The 15,228-nt window shown below is 39.3% G+C and overlaps 1 long non-coding RNA gene across 1 annotated transcript in view; it reads left to right on the plus strand.

The window, feature by feature from the left end:
• Window positions 1-15,228, plus strand: part of LOC138746178 (uncharacterized) — a 145,478-nt gene that overhangs the window by 75,699 nt on the left and 54,551 nt on the right. The window contains exon 2 of the long non-coding RNA XR_011346744.1: window positions 2,497-2,635. This is a non-coding gene — a long non-coding RNA (uncharacterized lncRNA). The remainder of the gene's footprint in view (window positions 1-2,496; window positions 2,636-15,228) is intronic.

The following is a 15,228-nucleotide window of genomic DNA, read 5'->3' on the forward strand; positions in this document are numbered from 1 at the left end:
TTGTATCATGGCATTGCAGTCCTCAAGGTATTGCAAACCATGTTAATGGCAATTAATCATTTTGAACCACAATTTTGTTGGCAAGTCATGGTGCCAACAACAAACCATTGATCAGCTTATTTGATTAAAATATAAATAAAATTTTAAAATATCTCTTTATGTTTCAGCTTGCCAGCAACCTTGGATTTTCAGTTTGTCTCAATCTTTTTTTGTAGCTGTGGTTGAAGAATTATTTGACAAATGAATGCTTTTGTTGTAATCTCCCATTTTAATTCAAAAATAATTTATTTTAAAAAAGAAAGAACTCAAGATGTCAAAAGGAAGAGAGCAGAAGAAAAAAATGACACTATAAATAACTAAAAATACTGATCAATCAATGGATCCCAAATCATTCCCGACCCAATGATATGCATTCAACTCCTTATCCAGAAAGGGTTAGGGTCTGAAATCTTCATCTATTCTTATAAATTCTGGCTATGAGTTTGGCAGGAATCCACCAGGATGACTGAAATCTTGGCTTGAATGTGAGTGGCAGATTCAGTTCAAAGGTTCTGGATGATCCATTGTCAGTGGGTATCACTGCCTGCCACAAATAGATCCATTGTCATGAATGGAAGCTGTGACAATGCCAGGGACCTGCTGGAAAATGTCACGTCAAAAATTGTGTCATTTGGCCCAGTGGCCTTATACCAGATTTTTAGTGTAACATTTTATGACACTGCAAATATTTTTTACATATATAAATCACTTTTGAAAAATATTAATTGGATCAAAACACCATTTTCTGGCCCCATTGTTTATAGTCTGAATGTGGCTCTCCTGCTTGTGAAAGCAACCTCTTATTTATTTTGTCAGGGGAATCAACCAGTCATGTGCACAGAGACTCTCTGGTGATTCTAGTTGCCACGTCACTTAAATATAGTTTTACAAAACCCACAGCAATATCACAAAGGAACCAATAAGGATAGATAGGAGAAGGAAGAATGACTCCTGGGAGATCCCAACAACCCTTCGCATCAATCAAATTGTACTTCTGGTAAAATGAAAATGTCCTGAAGTGTACTGACATATGGAAATTATGGTGTAATTAAAAATCATACCAGTCCCAGAAAACGTGTTAGGTTAATTGCTGGATTTTCCTGTTGGCTATTTAAAATTTTTATTTACATACTTTTAAAAACTTTTAAAATTTAAATTTAGACATACAGCACGGTAACAGGACATTTCGGCCTTTGAGTCCATGCCGTCGAATTATATCCGATTGAGCTACACCCCCGGTACGTTTCGAACAGTGGGAGGAAACCGGAGCCCCCAGGGAAAACCCACGCAGACACAGGAAGAATGTACAAACTCCTCACAGACAGTGCGGGATTCGAACCCCGGTCCCAATCGCTGGCACTGTAAAGGGGTTGCGCTAACCACGACGCCAACTGTGCCACCTCGCTACGTCTCGTACAGATTAGCAATTTTTTCATGGCGTATTTTACAAGGTTATACTCCTGTGACTGAATGTGTTTTACCACTGTCGAGCTCTGCACCTTTCCTGATAAAAACAACACCACTCATACGTTTAGAAAGTGAAATAATTGGGGTGGGAGGAGGGGGGGGAATGAGGGGATTTACCAGAAATTGGAGAATTCGATATTGATGTGACTTGACGGAACTCCGAATGTTTATCACAAGGAAATTTTTTGGGATCCATCGATTGATCAGTATTTTTAGTTATTTATATTATATTCTTTCACTTTTCCTCATTCCTCTAGCTCCCCTTCCCTTCCTTTTAGAGAACATCTTTCTCAGTCCTCTGCCCCTTTCCCCTATCACCCTCAGCTCCTTTCTCTTAACCCTCTCACCTGTATTCACCTCTCACCTGTATCCCCCCCCCACCCCATCTTCTGATTCGGGCATCTGCCTGATTTTCAGCCCTCATGAAGAAGGGATCAGGCCCGAAACATCGGCTGCCTTTTGTTTTCCATGGGTGCTGCATGACCTGCTGAGTTCCACCACCACATCTGTGACCTTCATCTGCAGTCTTCGTGTTTATTTAGATTTGGAGTTCCGACAACTTTATGGTGAAAGATCCAAAAATATTGCTCGGAGTCTAATTTTTGAGTTGGGTTGAGAAGGCTTCAAAATACAGGGGTGGAAGGGAAGGTTTAGCTGAGGAATAATTTAAAGAGAAAAGTCAAGTTGACACAAACAGATATACATAATAATATAATTAAGGCAGCATGATGGATCAAAGGATAGAAAAATAGAAAAAACAAAATTACGGGTGCTTTATTTGTATGCAGGAGAGGTGAATTGTGGCACATAGTTCTTTGACCAGCTCAAAAACACTGAGGCAATCCTTCTCGTGATACAAATATTGTTGTAGCACAGCACAGGATCACATGAGTATCAGCAAGGTCTTGTGCGACAGTTATAACACACCACCTTCCCTTCCAATTTTTTAAAATAAGATTGACTAAAATGTATTTGTTCATTTCTTTTCAGCATTTCTTAAATCAATAGTTATTAATGGTCGCCACCCGCTCCCAGACTGACCTCTGACTTCAGTCTCTTACATCAATCCATGGATGTCCAGCACATCTTCTGTCATGACACGGGACAATACTGAACTGAACAATTTCAGGTAATTGTCTTCTTTTCTCTCCAAAGATGTGGTGGCACCTTTCTGTTTCAAAATCTATGTTTATCTTCGGTCTCCAGCTGCTAGATTGTCAAGTCATCGCTATCTTGGCAAGTTTGGTCTGCACCTGATCACAGGCCCTCTCCCTGCTGTCTCCACCACAACCCCTCTGTAATTTAAAATGCTTGGCTTCCCATTTTTCTCTCCCTCTCAGTTCTGATAACTCTGCTTCTCTTGGCATGAATTCTGTTTGACCTGCAGAAGTCTTCCAGAATTCTCTACGTGTTTTAGATTTCTAACACCCACAGATTCTATTTTTATTAATCCACTGCTTTAACTTAGGGAGAAAAAAGGGAGGAAATATGATCAACCACTTAGCTGACTTCTCAAGGCTTTAGAATCATAGAGTATTATAGCACAGAAAACAGGCTTTATGGTCCTTCTAGACTGTGCCAAACTATTATTCTGGCTAGTCCCACTGACCTGCACTCATTCCATAGCCCCTCCCCTTTACCTCTCCAATCCATGTACCTGTCCAAATTTTACTTAAATGTTAAAATTGAGCCTGTATTCACCACTTCAGTTGGCAGCTGGTTCCACACTCCCACTATTCTATGTGTGAAGACGTTCCCCTTAATATTTCCCCTAAACTTTTCCCCTTTCACCCTTGACCCATGTCCTCTGGTTTGTATCTCACTTAAGCTCCGTGGAAAAAGCCGCAAGAATCCCTGTTCTGCCTCTTACATCTTTGGTGTTCTTTCCTGCTCTGGGACCTCTTCTCTTGCCCTCGCTAAGTTCTCCCATCACACCATCTGGTACCACTCTGGTCTTGGTTAGTGCCCACTTTCCCAATAGCATCTATCCATTCATTTTCTTTTCCTGAGACTTAAGGTTAATCAAACAAAAAGTAAAGTGGACCCCTCCATTGCCAAAGTTTCTGTTAATGAGAGTTTCCAGAAGATAGGAAACTTTAAACTTTATTAATAAAATGAAGGGGTTTATAACTAAACTTGGGTGTGATAATCCTTGCATTAATACAGCAAGAACACACAAAGCTTGTCATTTATTTCTTTTCAAAACATTTAGTTTGTGCAAGAATGTTCCCACACCTAAATATTTATGTTGTTTATTTATGAATCAGAGGATTGTGAAACAAGAGGAACCACTTCTACTAATCTTTAAAGTAATTTGTTGATAAATGAATAATGATAATGGAATCTAATCTCAATTTGACGGAGGAGGAACAGATCAGTCATTGCTTTGAGCTGAAAGTCTTCTTAGGAGTGGTTATATGTAACAGAGAAGCCATTGTAAAGAGAACAAGGTAGGAGGAGTAGGAAGTGAGATCAGTGAAGCAAGGCAGACAGAGGCAGTAGATTTACAGAAGGGAGAGAGAGAGAGGGGCACGAAAATGAAAGGGGTCAGATGGAGGAAGTTGATTCATGCAGGGTGGAGTGGCTGGTTAGAAAATAAAGCGCCACTTATTGGTAATGCAAAGAAAAAAACTACACAACCAACACATGTAAGCAAATAAAGAAATGTGCAATACAGAGAGGATTAAAAAAAAATAAAGTGAAAAAGTAAAGGTCTTTAAATGAGTTTGTCGTAGAGGAGTCTGACGGTGGAGGGGGAGCAGCTGTTCCTGAACCTGGTGGTGAGAGCCTTGTGGCACCCACACCTCTTTCCTGATGGCAGCAGTGAGAAGAGAGCCTGTGCTGGATGGTGTGCGTCCTTGATGATCGCTGCTGCTCTCCGATGGCAGTGTTCCCTGTCGATGTTCTCGATGCTGGGGAGGGTTTTGCCTGTGATGTCCTGGCCTGCGTCCACTACCTTTTATGCTCAGGGGTATTGGTGTCCGTATACTAGTAAATTATAAGTATAATATATTTTCTCATAATATATTATATGAGGAGGGAATTATATTGGAAAGTTTCCTTTGAATTCTAGTACATCTATTTCCACATCTCCCCATTTATATTTCAGTACTACGGCTCATGGCTGCATACAATAAGAGACACTATTATTCCCACAGCTTTGTTTATAGGCAATAAAGGTCTTAATGCTTATATTAAAAAAAACATTCCAAATGACACCCACTGGTTTCCAGTGTTTAATAAAGCCCAATAGTTTCATTCTATTTTTGCACTAAAATACCATATTTATTATTTGATTCTGGAGTTTTTCCAGGAACAATATCAGTGCAAGATACATTAAACCCAAACATAATAACAGAGACAAACATGTATGCTCTGCAGACAGCTACAAAAGTTATCTGATTGCAGATGTTCCCATTTCATCAGAGATTATGACCCCAGTTGAATTTCAGGAGAACGTTTCTCAAAATCCCATGAGAAGATTTATTGTTTAATTTCCTGTCTGTTGAGAAAGGAATTCAGATTTTTTTCCTTGAAAGATATTTTCCTGGAACTTGGATTCTTGTTGCATTACATGGTCCCATGTGAGGCACCAATTCCCATTTGAGTGACCTGCAAACAAAAAATCAAGGAAGCCCAACTAATATGTTGCTGGGGTTTTGAAACTTTATCTGCACAGTGCTGCCGACTGTTGCATCACTGCCCCACTGACTGCTGGGAAGTGAGTCAGACCTCAAAGAAGACCTGATGGCAGTCACAGTATGCAGCAGATGAGACTTGCGTAGAGATGAGGGAAAACAGGGGTTGTGGGGCAAGGGGCAACACTGCACGTGCTGTACGTTTCCACACACTAGTCTGGCAAAACTGACCCCTGTTTAGTTCGTGACCGGAATTGCAACTTTATCTTCTTTGCTGCTAACTTACATCCTGATCTCAAATTTATCTTTGGTAATACTCTTCCCTTTTTCAATCCCTCTCTCTCCATCTCGGGAGAGAAACTATCACTTGGTATCATCTACAGATGTCTTAGGGAGAAAGGATTGTAAAGAACGCTTTTGGCGTGTTGGCCTTCATAAATCAAAGTATGGAGTACAGGATTAGAGATGTTATGATTTAGTTGTATAAGACATCGTTGAAGTCAAATTTGGAGTATTGTGTGCAGATTAGGTCACAGGAAAGATATCAATAGGATTGAAAGAGTGCAGAGAAGATTTAGAAGAATGTGGCTGGTGAAGCACGATCAATGACCAGCAGCAGACACGAAACAAGCAAAATCAAAGGCTTTATTATCCAGAAAATCTCGGCATGTCTCTACATGCTGCTGGCTCAAGTCCAAGGCAGGTATGGAGGGAGGAGACTAGGGCTCTCAGCCTTTATTAGGGATCTTATGGGGAAGAGCTACAGGGATGGAAGGTGGGCCAGCCTGCAGAATTCAGCGAGGTCAGCCCTGCAATACTGTGTTCCACCACAGCTGGGACTTGAGGAACTGAGTTACAGGGAAAGAATAAACAGGTTAGGATTTTATTCCTTAGAGCGTAGAAGATTGAGGGGAGATTTGATGGACGTGTACAAAATTATGAGGGGTATAGATGGAGTGAATGCAAGCAGGTTTTTCCCTCTGATCTTAGGTGAGGTAACAACTAGATGATATGGGTTAAGCGTGAAAGGTGAAATGTTTAAAGGGAACATTAGGGGGAACTTCACAGAGAGAGAGGTGATATTGTGGGTGAACTGCCAAATGAAGTGATGCATTTTGACATTTAAGAAAAATTTGGACAGGTACATGATGGATGTGGTCCTGGTGCAGGTCAGTGGGACTAGGTAGAATTATAATTCAGCACAGATTAGATGGGCTGAAGGACTGGTTTATGTGCTGTAGTTCTAATTTCTAATGTTCTAATGTTCTTTAGTTCTAATTTAGTACTGTGGTAGTTACTAACTGAAATGTGAGTTTTGCAAGTAATGTTTGAAGATAGAGTCAGAAAATGTCTGACGGAAACTGGGGTAAAACATTGATGTTCCAGTAGCAAAGATTAAATTTCCATCTCTTTGCCAAGTCATAGCAAGGGTTGTTGCTTGATGACCTGTTATGTGGAAAATGTAAGTCATAGATCATGCCCTTAGCTGCCAGGTTCTGTCAGCTATCATTAGAAATGATATGTCAGGCGATAGATATGCCTCCAAAACTAGGCAAATGTTGAATGTGCTCAGGCGAAACACAACCAGATGTGGATGGGCCAATCTCATGGTAGCTCACTAGGAGATACAGGAAGATCAGACCCAGCACCACCAGGCCGAGGAACAGCTTCTACCTGCGGGCAGTGAGAATGCTGAACGACCAAAAGAACTGCTCACACTGACCATCCGAGACTCTCATATTTATGAAACAATATTTATTTATTTGTATATATGAATACTTGTCCTGCATATGTATTGTATTGTTGTCTTTATGTGTGTTCTGTCTATATGTGTGTTTGCACTGTTTTTGCACCATGGACCGGAGAACGCTGTTTCAACAGATTAACTTAGATGATAAATAAACTTGAACATGAACGCCAAAACATGTTCTTTTTCCATGATTCTTTTGCATTCATTCAGGTCCCATTTCTATCCTCCTTTTAAATGAAACCCTGTTTCTTGCATTCTCTATAAAAACTCTCCTCACTGTGCAACATCTCAAATTACAAAATAAGAGTGAGTTGAGGTATTAATAGGAATGATAGCCAACCACCTGGGAAATCTGGCAGCAGCTTGCCATTGAATCTCTAGAGTGCTGGCTGAATTATTGGACTTTTAATCCAGTATTGGTTTAGCATCTTTATCAAGTTCGGGCAAGTATATGGAAAAAGTACAATATTTCTAATCATTTTGCAGATTAGAAATCGGCATGCAATTATCTGAGACAATGAGAACCCAAGTTATATTTCTCACAGCTCTCTAATGTAGGTTTTAAAAGATCATCTGGAAACATAGTTTTCGGCAATGGTTTACATGGATCATCTAGCCTAGCAAGGAAGTAACTATAGGTCTGTAATATGGTTTAATCAGAACCTGATGCAATTAATATAGAATTATATCTGGCTTCCTGAAAATTTAAAACTTGCACTTTAATTTTGGGAGAAAATAGCAACAGTGTTTATGAAAGAGCTATTTCCCAAGCATGATATTATAGTGGCCTGCTACCCGGTAGGTGGCCCGAAACATGGCGGACGAGCGAATGCAGCGATCTTGCAAGGCCCGCACAGGCTAATGGCTTTTCTCCCCGGCCAACTAGCTGCATGGTGGGAGTGCTAACCTATCATTTCCCCCAACAGCGGCAGGAAAACCGGGCCCAGCAGCGGGAAACTGGGCCTATATAAAGCAGGAGCAGAGTGTTCGATAAACCAGTCGTGACTATAACCACATTGAGTGTGTGGCCATCTTCCACTCTCTGCTGTAGCACCTGCTACAATATAAAACCACAATGAGAACCTTTATGTTTAAAGATTCCCTAATCTATAATCACCTATGAACTATTAATTGAAGAAAATAGTTTGGATGAACTGTTTTTCAGACTTGTACACACAGATTGAAAGTTTAGCAACTTTCACCTGTAGATACATCTGTGGTGAATTATGTGTTTCAACCAAACATTGTATGGCATTCTCATATGGGTAAAATTTGGAAATTGATGTGCCAAGACATTGCTATAAGGGAGTCATGAGTGATTTTTTTTTTAGCTCAAGGATGTCTTAAAAATTGATCAGGTCATCTTTCAGGCAATTAGAGCAGATGCCTAAAAGAGATATTAGGCCCCTTGGATTTGCCAATGAAAGGTTGAATGTTTGTTCCAGGCCTCTATCCAGAAATGAGGCTGCTTTTGAATGGAAGAACTTAATTATAAAGGTAAGTTGATTTGTTATTACTAGACTTCTCTTTCCCCAAAATCAATTCTAGCACTTCTAATCTATTCTTGTTAGTGTACTTATTCAACACAGGAAGAATTCTTATAAATGGGTCCTCACTGTGCCTTTTTGCCATTGCTATAATAAATTGCAAGACTTGAATCACAATACTTTATAAAAGTTCACCATTATTTTGTGCTTTTATGTTTCTGTGCCTTTTATTGATTAAGTGCTTTTCCAACCTGTCTGCTCTTTGCAATGATTTGTGCACTCATGCCATCCCTCCCCTGTCCTTCTGCTCTTGAATCCTTTGTAGAGCAGCATCCTTGATTGTACAATGCTGCTTCTATGCATCACCTTACATATCTCAGGATAAAATTGATTTGCCAATTTCAGCAAAGAATATCTTGCTGCAGTATGCCTTTTTTCAATTTACAAGACTGTAAGACTTGGTGAGCGGCAAATATTGTGGCTTGCTCTCCCAAGTCTAGATCACTGATAAAGATTTAAAAAAAAAACAATGGTCTAACACCAATTCCATGGAAACACTACTGTTCACTTTCCTCCAGACTGAGAAGCAATGATTTTGGGATGGTTTCAACTTTCAACGGATGAGCCCAATTTTGTTTCCATTGATGATAATGCCCCTTGGTGCCATGTGTTGCAACTTTGTCGATAAACCTATTGAATCGCTCATTATCAAAATTGTTATAATCCTACCCTATTTTGAAACATTTGATTGAGATCTGGAGTAAGATTGATAAAGAAATAGGTTCAAGAATTTATTGTCAAGGAAGACACCATTAACACGTTATTCCATTTTCTATAGGAAACCAATCTAAGGATTTGGTCACGTCAGGGTATTAAAAATATTGAAGATGGTTTTGAAAGAGGTCAATTTTTGACCTTTGAATAAATTTAGTATATCTAATAATACCCTTTTCTGTTACTATCAAGTAAAGGCTTTTCTGAATGAAAAACTGAGTACAAATTTGACATTACTAAATTGTAGTGAGGCTGAATTGTTGATTCGTAACAGTAATATACATAAATTTATCTCTGCAATGTATGTTTTGTTACAAAAGGGATCTTCTAAAGAAGGGATACATGTGTCAAGAGAGAAATGAGAAGTTGATTTGAATAGGCAAGCAGATGAGTGAAATTGGATAGGGTTGTGTAGGAATATCTTGTCCCAGCAAAAGTTACATAGATTGAAAAAACATTACCAGATTTGTGTTTTAGGTGTGGACAAGAGGTTGGTACATTTTTGCGTTCTACTTGCCAGTGTCCTGAAGTAAAACCTTTCTGGCTTGATGTGAGTGTGGTGAAACCACTATTGTATATATATTTGTGTGCCATATGAAAATGTCATGATCTTTCCTTGTTGACCCTGCTCTCACTGGCCAGCTTGTGACTCCTCCCCTTTCTTCCCCATAAAGGCTGTCATGCCACAAGCCTGCCCCCATTTCGAGTTTGGGTCAGTGTGAGCGACCAACACAGGGATGCTGCCCATCTCTTGCAAATAAAGTCCTTCAGTCTTGGCAACTTCAGTCTTTGTGGATCAGTGAGAAATTTATTAGAATGAATAACTGGGATCAAATTCCCACAGGATCCAATGTTATTTCTGTAGAGCGCGTCGAAAGAACCAAAGACTTGTTGATCCAAACCAAGACTTTTATTAACTAAAAGACTGAAGCATATCACAAGTAGGTCGACCAGTCCAGAATGACATGGTCTGGCTAGGAGCAATCCTTTAAGACCTGCCAGTAGGTGTGGCTACACGCTCAGCCAATCACAGTCATCCTACACTACAATCTGAACATATACACATTGGTGATAGAATCTGTACTATCACAATTTCTGTTGCGTAACTGTGGTTGTACACCACCGGCCTACTGCAGGGGGCAACCTCTGTATCTGCAGGAGTATAAGGGGACAGGACAACACCTGGCCGGCTGCCAATCAGTCGGCCTGAATGGGTCAAGCCCCACCCGGTCGGGTGTCAATCACCCTCCGGGATATAAGCCTGCGCCGGCCTTCCGAGGCCTCACTCAGAGTTGCTGCAGCCACAGCCAGCCTGGCTCTGTGGAAGTCTTTGTGGATTAAAGCCTGTTGTACAGTCTTTACCTTGTGCGTGTCTGATTCTAGCTAACAGTGCATCACAGTAATATTAAAGGTATTACACTTAAAAGTAAATATGTTATCAAATAAAGTTTGTAAAAATTGTCTTAGCAATATCTAAAAAATGTATTACTATAACTTGGAAATCAGATACAGACTTGGAAATGGAGAGATGGAATGCGGAAATTCATAGCTATTTACCTCTTGAAAAAAATGACATATAACTTAAGGAATGGATACCTACTGACAACCTTGATTTGATGGTAAATGTGATTTATGGAAAAGGACTCTCTAGACAGTCTCTGGACTTTCTTCTTGCATCTCGCATCTTTTTCATTCTTTTGTCCTTTCTTGAGGCTTTTGGGGGTGGGCACACTACGTGTATAATGGATGAGACCGTATTAAAGATTTGTATTGTAAATTTTATTTGGTGGTTAAAACTTGTAATGAATTTAAAAAAAAAAGAAATAAATAGATCAAATATCAAGTTACCTCTGCTTTTGTAATTTCCTGTTGATAACCTCTAGGTTAAGTTTTAAATAGATTTTGAATTAGTATCAGAATTTATTGTCCTGGGTATGTCACGAAATCCGTTGTTTTATAGCAGCACAGTGAAAATATCGCTATAAATCACATTTCTAAAATAAATAAATAGGGCAAGAAAATAGGAGTAAGTGTGGCTGGGGTTCATTGTCCATTCACAAATCTGATGGCAGAGGGGAAGAAGCTGTCATTGTGCCACTGGGTTCCCATCTTCAGACTCCTGGATCTTTTTCCTGATGTGAAGAGGACATGGCCCGGGTGGTGCAAGTCCTTGATGATAGAGGCTGCTTTTTTATTTTGAGACATCGCCTCTTGTAGATGTTCTTCATGCAGTCAAGACTAAATGCCCATGATGTCGCTGGGCGACTAATCAACCGGAATTTTTTTCCTGTCCTGTTCTTTGGCACCTCCATGCCAGACAGTGATGCACAGATACACTGTACCCCTGTAGAAATGTTCAAGAGTCTTTGGTGATATACCAAATCTCCTCACACTTCTCACAAAGTATAGCCACTGGTAGAGCTTCTTCGTGATTGCCTCAACATGGAGGGCCGAGGACAGATTCTTAGAGATGTTGGCACCCAGGAATTTGAAGTTCTTGATTCTCTCCACTGCTGACGGCAGTTAATTGTTAAATCAATCCAATTACTTTCAAAATGTGAGGGGCTGCATCTCTGTGAATATTCAGTTTCTACCTTTTAAGTGTTTCCTGAAATTGATCAGTAGCTTAGTCCATGATCAAGGGAAATAAGGAATGAATTCAGCGTGTACTTTTTAAATTGCATTTTCTGGTAACAGAGATGTACTAAGGGGGAGCTGGGAACAGGATTTCAGGCTCACCGCAGCTGACAAAAAATTGTATGACAGGGATAGATCAGTAAAATAGATGGACCAATAAAGAGAATATTGGATTTTGTTCTACTTTGAAGTTTTTAATTTCATCTGATTATCCACAATCCTAACACATTTATGACAAATTCCATTGTGCATTTCATTCCTTTGTATTTATAGCAGAAATGAATGAATGTCTACAATAAAATGGACGTTCAGGAAGTCTCTTGCAGAGGTGCTTTAAAGGATACAAATGAATAATTCAGAGACACCTATTTCAGGGGGAACTTTGTTGTGCTGTTACATTTTGCATTAGAGGTTAAAATATGAAACTGGGCTTTTATGTTTGTAAAATGCTATTTGAATCTCTTCATTGAATTAATATTAGTTGTATTAAGTAATTATTACATGGAACTGCAGAACACCTTTTGGACCAGCACTGTGAATAGCAGTGTAGTACTTGGTATGGAAATGTACCACTTACTGTACTGGAGCTTTTTAAAGTGTCCTGGGAATAGATGCCTTTGTCTATTCACAACAAAATAACACAATACAATTTGGAACAAAGCAGAAGTTAATGTTCTGACTGAATCACATACTTTGCACGGAATTTAAGGAATATTAAACGGGGGCTGTTGCTTCGGAAATTTCCACCCAGAGGAATATAATGGATCTGATCCACTGCAGACCTTGTATTGTTCCCACAGTCTCTTGAGGTCTTGAAAGGAATGTTTATTTTTACTCTGCTGGATCATCCATATGAACCTTTGTCACAGCAGAATACCAGAGAAATGTGATCTAACTGAAATTGTATTTGTGCTGAATCTCTGGAGATTCCAACTTTAAAAATTGTTTTCTTGAAAGGATTTTGTATATTTATATAATTCACAAGCATGGTTTAAACTTATCTGCTTTGAGATTGATATAATGTTCAGAATTTTTAGCCTGTAGAATCCCTATAGATCTTTTACAAAAATATGAAAGGAAACAGAAGTTTATATCTCATAGCACTGGCAGTTTTGAATTTGAAAATATTTCCTCTCTCTGACATTTTCTGATGGAATAATTGAAAAGAATTCAATCAACCTGGAGACCTTGTTTATATATCAGCTTTTGAGCTAGATTCGCCATGAAAATGAAGGCTGTAAATTATACTGGACAATGAAGATTTTGCTTCCTGAACACTCTTGAGTGCACTTTATGGATTTTGGGCTGCTAATCATGAATATCACCTTTACAATTATCCTATCACGTACCATTTTTTTAGATATAACCTATTTTTGTGATTTTTCTGTCATATTTTCAATCTACCTCAAGCAGACAAAACCAAGAAGTGCAGCACATCATTGAAAATTCATTTTCTGCCTTCGCACTTGGACGTCTTCCCTGCTGATCTTGGTGCAGTCAGTGGCAAATATGATTGCAACTATGGAAAAGTGGTATCAGGGCAACTGGAATCCATCAATTTTGGCCAACTGTTGTTGGACACTGACATGAGAGGCATCAGATGCTGAGTACAAATGAAAATCAACAGCAAAACATTTTTAGGTCAGTTGAACTAGCACAATGTGTCAGCATCATTATGTGATTTTAAAAGTGCTAAATTCAATAAAAGTTAATTTCATGTTTCTCCAACCTCCTACGAGATGCAGCTGATCTCAAATTATCTTTGTGTTCATCTTGAAGTTGTCTATCATCTCCAATTTTTTTTTAAATCAGGAAGCAAATCTTTTGGGGAAAAACATTTGTTTACCAGTGTGGAGAGACTTGTTTTCCTAAGTCTTGGAGCAGTTTTTGGAGAGCTGATCTTCTTCTTGCCAATCAGTATTGGGTGCGATCCTATTTTATTTTAAATTTTCAATTTTCACTCCTCCAATAATTGATGATGTGCTTAAAGTCCACCCAGATTTTTAGAGCAGAAGCAAGTGATCCACCTCATTATTTTCAACATTTATTTTCTCCATAAACTGTGCTGTAAAACCATCTTCAGCTTCATGTTTCCCTCTTCCTTTTAGGCAATTGCTGGCCACCAATTGATTGAGGTATTCCTTCCCAGATTTTTCAGTCTTTGATTCTGACAACATCTAAAGTTAAAGATCTATTTGGATTTCAGAAGTATTGTGTTAATTTTGTGCGGATCACTGGAGTCTCCTTCCCCCACTCCTCCCCCCCACCCCCCCCACTTCAACATGATCTACCGGGATTGTTGTCTGACGAGGGTGCACAAATTCATTGAGGACTCCTTCCACCTCAAACACAGCATCTTTCGGTTACTCACATTGGGCAAGAGACACAAGAGTATCGTCACCAGGCTGAGGAACAGTTGAATGACCAAAAGGAACTGCTCACTAACCATCTGAGACTCTCATATTTGCAAAACTACATTTATTTATTTTTCTACGTGAATACTTGCCCTGCATATATATTGTCTGTCTACGTGTGTTTTGTCTGGTCGTGTGTCTACGTGTTTTGCACTGAGGACCTGAGAATGCTATTTTGTGGGTTGTACTTGTGCAATCAGATGATAACAAATTTGATGCAAAAGATTGTAAGCTGCAATTTAATTAGATTTTTTTTCTCATTCTAAATGCCCTGACATTGTGCTGAGCATTAATACTAACAATGTCATTTTCTCCTTCTAATTTCTTTTCCCTTCTTTTGGATGCCCTTGTGTGGGAAATCTCTGGCAAGGCCTACAGCTCATAATGGGATTGGAAAACAAAACAGCAAAAGCATAGAGATACTGGCCAGTAATGTGTCAGTTTATTCCCCTTTATTCATTTATCCAGAAGAAGTACATCCCAAACCAGGTTTGTGGCTGTTGGTCATTCATTTAGAGATAGGGGTAATGCTATAGTAAGAGTGTGTTGGTGATATCAGGAGGAGGTTTCTAATGGTTAATTAAATATTGGTGCTGGGGTTTATTCTAAATGATGCCTTGGAACTGCGTGCATCAGGAAAGTACATTTCATTAGGTTTGTGCCTTGGAGATGGCAGAAAATATACGGAAAGAAAAATAATGTGTCACTCACTGCATTAACAAATTTCTCCTGATATTACAGTCACAATGTATTTGTACAGCTTGGGCTGGTTTGCAAATGGAACTGAACATGAAGCAATCATCAATGAATACCTTCAATTCTGATTTAATAGAGGGAAGTCTGCTGAAGGTGGTTGGACCTTGAGCTTTGCCACAAAGGACTTCAGTTGTGATGTCATAGGGCTAGTTTGATTGATCTCCAAAAGCTAAGCCATCTTCTTTTGTTCATGGCTTGATCCCCGTCAGCAGAATGCTTTTCTCCTCATTTCTCTCGACACCAGTTTTTCAAGATGTCCTTGGCTT

This window comes from Narcine bancroftii, chromosome 11 (assembly GCF_036971445.1).
Source record: "Narcine bancroftii isolate sNarBan1 chromosome 11, sNarBan1.hap1, whole genome shotgun sequence".
In the NCBI taxonomy this organism is placed as follows: domain Eukaryota; kingdom Metazoa; phylum Chordata; class Chondrichthyes; order Torpediniformes; family Narcinidae; genus Narcine; species Narcine bancroftii.